Genomic DNA, 5470 nt, shown 5'->3' with positions numbered 1-5470 from the left:
TCATGCTGCACACATAGAAAAAGAGATTCATAGAGTAACACAGAGTTGTGTTCTGGTCTTTTTATGGCAATTTGTTGGCAATAAGAAAAGATATTCACAAGATTTATTCTATTAAAGTGAAATAAAAGATTAATTTCCGTCCTTTACTCGTACATGTCCTGATGTAAGAACTTTTATTTTTTATCTCGAGTCCAGAAATATACGTTTTGTTTCCCGAAGTAACTTCCTCCATTGATGAATCGATTTAAAAAAAACAACAGGTATTAGTTTAATACAAACATCCATATAAAGAGGGGGGCACTAACAATGGTCGCTTGGCAACCGCGGTTAGTGCACCAATCAGCATCACTTAGAATCGTATACCTGTCTTCAGCAGTGACAAAATAATTATTTTCATTCTCTTTGGACTCCACTAGTCCTGGTCTTGGACTCAACAGAGGTGGTCTTGGACTACAGTTTATTTACAGCGAGTAACCACTGACTCACATGACTTTTCAGCAACAATACACACAGTTTTTATACTTTTGTTTTCCACCGAATCGTCATCAATATAGCTTCAACTTCAGAGACTCAAAAACAAACCGTTATCGTTATAATTCTTCTAATCGAGCCTAATTTATTACCAGCTGCAGCTCGCCTCACTTTACCTCCGATCCTACATGCTGAATATTAAATCTACTATTTATTTTATAGTTATCAAATGATAATTAAAGAAGCTAAATCGCCTTAAACACTGCTGCACTTAAAATGAGTGAAACTACAGGGGTGCTGTTTTTATAGCAGATTGTGTAGTAATTATTTTTTAACATATAACAAACTTTTATTGTGTTTGTTGGAGAGTTTTCAGCATGCAGTGCACTTAAATAAAACTGTACTCATATAAAAATACTGTTTGAATGCAGTGATTTCTAAAGTCTGTTTAATATGTGCAATTCAGATTTCTGTCCTCTTAAGAAGGGAAACGCCTCAATTTACTGCTATTTAGTTTGACTTATTTTAGCATAACTGCAGTAAGACTTTTGGCCATTCACGCACATCTGTTGTTTTACATTTTTAAGGATTCTGTGAGAAAACATGAAGATGTTACAGTGAATAAATGACGTTTTGGAGTCGTGTGGCGCTCACACGTTTCAAATACCTTTAGTATTTGAAACACACTCCACGTGAACTACAAACGGTCACTTCTCGACGTAACATTAAAGCCTGAGAACAGAATCACTGAACTACTGTTGGATATTTTTTGTTGTTTTTGAAACTAATTCTGTAATAAAACGGAGAAAATCTGATGTTTCTGAGCTTTTTCTGACACAAATTCTACTCAAAAGCATGTTTTTTTCTTCTTGTTCCTACAGTTGGAGCTTCAAAGATGTATCTACAGAGTTAAAAGTAGAAAGAGTAGATGACTTTTTATGGATTTTTAATGAGAAATTATACTTTTTTTTAATGCAAACACACATTATTGTTCCAAGCAGACCATTTGTATATGAAATACTTAAGTAGGTTTCATTACAGTTGCTCAATTTGCTAACAAAAAGACTTTAAGTACTAGAAATAATAATAACATTAAAATATGCACATTATATTACAATTTATATAGAAAATAAAGATATAAGGGTGTGTAAAAGCATGTACATTATATTACAGTATATAACAATATATAGAAAATAAGTACAGTGTATAAGAGAAAACTTTACTTACTAGCTTTTTCTGGAGCTTTCAGCTTTTATTCTCTTGCTGGATTTTCCAGAACTTTCTACCTGCATCACATGGTCTTCATCTGCCGATGGACTTCTTGACCTTGTTGGATGAATAAATCCAGGAGAGAGGAGAGAGTAACGATGACGAATAAACCCTGTTTTTGGTGTTTTAAACCCTCCAGAAACTCAAAATATGAATAGAATAGAATATAAAAAATAAAAGCATTTAATGCCATTATTTATAAACTGAATGCTTTACTATTAGGAGGGTTTCTTGACCCCTTAAAATGATGAAATATATGAATGAATCAGAATTTAAACAATTTTTATTGTGCAAACAGCAACATAGTTAAAAAAAAACAGAAACTCAAGAAACAAATAAGTTACAGCAGCTGTGCACTTATATGAAACAGTATGTTATAAACCGTAACTATAATCACAATGAAGGCTGTTTAAAGATTTCATCCAGCAGGTGGCACAATATATTTACACTAATTTTAGTGTGATTATAACTTAATTGTTCCCAGTTTGGGGTCATTCTTAAAATTTTATCTGCTTTATGGAGAGATTTTACAATAATATGATCAATGTTGAGGTTTAAGTGACAGTAGTTAAGCTTTTTTTATGCTTTGTTGTATTGTTTCCTTATGTTTTTTTGACTAATATCTAATAATAATTAAATCTGTAGTCTTTCTTTGGCTACCGACATGCTATATTCCTTTCCTTATCTTAGTCTGTTGCTGTGCAGTGTAACAGGGGAAGTAGTGTAGTAGTGTTAAAATTGGTATTTTTGCCTTTATTTGATAGCAGACAGTAGAGAGGAGACATGAAATATGGGGGAACATGCAACAAAGGTCCAAACCAATAACGGTATATAAACCAGAGAAGTTGCTCTTACATGACAAAAAAGTATTTTTACTATATTAATGTAGAAATTAAATACCATTTTGTCAATGTTAAGGCCCCATAAAAATTCAAAGTTATTTCAAAACATAGTTTTTATATCAGATATCATCACAAGTTCAAAGTTTAAACCAAAGTAACAACAAAGTAAAGTAAAAAAAATCTAATTCTTATTTATTATCAGGAGAAAAGTGTCAATACTTTTTGCCTGTGGAGGTCGTGTCCTCTTCAACTCGTGTCTCTGAACCAAAGTTGAAACCAGATAAGGAATGTTATACACGCCCAGAGGAGCTATAACTGAATATTAAAGCTCTATTGGTTTTTATCTCTGACATGTTGGAATATTAGCAGAAGGAGGTCAGAGGTCTGGGAGTTGGCTCGGGCTTATCTTTCTGTACATTTTATCTCCCTGCAGGATGAACCTTCGTCTAAAACTGCAGCATTTAAAGACTAAAAACGTCAGCGTTCTTAGTTTTATTAATACACTTAAACATTAATAGTTTGTTTGTGCTAAACCAAGAAAATGTTGAATGCAAAAAGATTTATAAAGACCATCATCTCAATTTCACCAATAACTAATGTTATAACGCTCTGTTAGTCTCTACAACTGTGCCAAGTACAGTTTATTTTAAACATATACTTAAAAACTTTAAAAACACTGAAAATACTCCAACATTTATCACAAAAATGAAGTTCAAGCATTGCTAATATGCAAACTGTTTCAGCCTCTCTGCACTTTAGGCTGAAATGTTAGCATATTAGCATCATTTGAACTTCTGATATCTGATATCTGATGAATAAAATATAAATTTCAAAATCAAAAAATAAATGCTAACTTCAGTATGTTAACACGCTTGCAGTGGTAAAGCTAAAATGCCGACTGGTTTAACAGGTATAATGTTTATAATGTTTCACCATGTTAGTTCAGAGTGTTAGCTCACATGTGTTAGCGCTAAACACAGCTGAGGCTGGTGGGAAGCTAAATAGCTTTGCAAGTATTTGATCATAAACCAAAAGAAATTGGACAAACATAAAGTCACTGATAGTTATTAGTTATTATTTTCACCGCAATTCATTCAGTAGTTGTCAAGAGTTTGCAGGAAAATGCAAGAAATAGGTCTAATTCATTAAAAAAATAGGGAAAGTAGGAACTAGGTTTTATTTAAATACGTTTAAAATCAATATAAAAACGGCAAAAAGTCAAGTCAAACAGCTTCAAAGGAGAAAGTATTGAGTAAAAAAGGTGAATATCATGTTAAACTTTGTAACGTGGAGTTTAAAGTTCACTGATGTTATACACAGACAAAATATATGACCCTGGGTTATACATACAACAGACAGGAATAAACCCCGACAGGCTCTGTTCAGGCCTGAAAATATTGACTCCTGACACTGAAATGACACACACACACTTATGTAATGTTTATTAATAATCAATCAACAATCAATGATTCATCTGTCTGAATTTTAACTAAAACATCTTCAGATGTTGGATCAGAAAATGAAATGTAAAACATAAGACCCAGTTTGTAGCAGTCAGCAGAACATAAACAAGTGTCATAAATCTACCAATCGCACGATCAATTAAAACGATTAAAACGATTTCTCAACATCAGGCTGTAATCAATTACAGATACAGAAAAAAACCCCAAAACATAATCAGATTACAGTTACATTTAGTAAAAATGGGGATTATTTAGCAGGATTACAGTTTAAAATACGTCAGTTTTTCTTTAAAAATACACAAAATCTTAAATTTTTTGCTCTTTTGTCTTGTTTTTATTTACATATTTGGTGTTGACGTAACCCAAAAGTAACATAAAGTAATCAGATTACACTATTTTAATATTGTGACACTTGGACTAGGTTGCTAACTGCATTTTCTTTACCAGTAATTAGTAATTTTACATTTTATAAGGGCACATGAGTATGTATGATTGTTTAAAAAAGACATAAAACAGACAGGAAATTGTATAAAAAGTTCTATAAAAATATTTAAAAAAAGCTGATCTGAGATTAAATATTGGTATTTGGGTTAATTGCTATTGAGTATAATATAAAATATACGTGTAATTGTAGGCTCCCTTAAGGCTTTTCTATAATTAAGTAAACAGAGATATTTAATATATTATTTCACATTTTAATGAATTTTGATTATTTATAGATTATTTTCCTGTGAATTTAACATCAAAGATGAGTTTTCCAGATAATTTTACGGTAACTTTTAACACAATTCTGTCTTTAGTCTATTATTTTATACATACTTATAATACAAATTCACTGTTTTGAAACAGTGAGATGGCCCTTATGTGTCCACAATATCTGCTGACTTATTTATTGTTTGTGATCATTTTAAAGGTCACATTATCCACAGACCGGTTGGCCTTGTGGAGGAACCGGATGGGGACGATATCAAGGTGAATATTGTCGTCTTAATTCTATTATTCTTCTACCCTCTCATGTTTATATTCTACATTTTGAGGTCCTCGGACCAGACACAGTGGCAGCGAATCACTTCCATAAAACTTGGGAACATTTTGTGCAGTTGACCACATTCGCCCTTCAGACCAAACACTGCAGAGTACAGCTCGTGCTGTTGACTTCTGAGGTGTTTTTAAATAAATACATATTTTTATCTGTGATTTGTGGCAGCTCACAAAAAGGCAAAGTCAGCAGCCTGCTTCTTGAAAAGGAGACATCTGAAAGTACGGTGGCCCGGAGGTGTCGAATGTGGGCTAATTTCCTGAATATTAATGTTTATTATTATATATGGTTTATTTTTATTATTTCTAATCTTGACGTCGCCCATTAGTCTGTTTTATTGTGAAATTTTAATTATCTGTGTGTACCTCTTGTTTTATTTTGTACTT

The sequence above is a fragment of the Morone saxatilis genome, unplaced genomic scaffold, assembly GCF_004916995.1.
Source record: "Morone saxatilis isolate NCDOM2014 unplaced genomic scaffold, NCSU_SB_2.0 Contig4, whole genome shotgun sequence".
Lineage (NCBI taxonomy): Eukaryota > Metazoa > Chordata > Actinopteri > Moronidae > Morone > Morone saxatilis.
Note: the sequence above shows the minus strand (reverse complement) of the source record.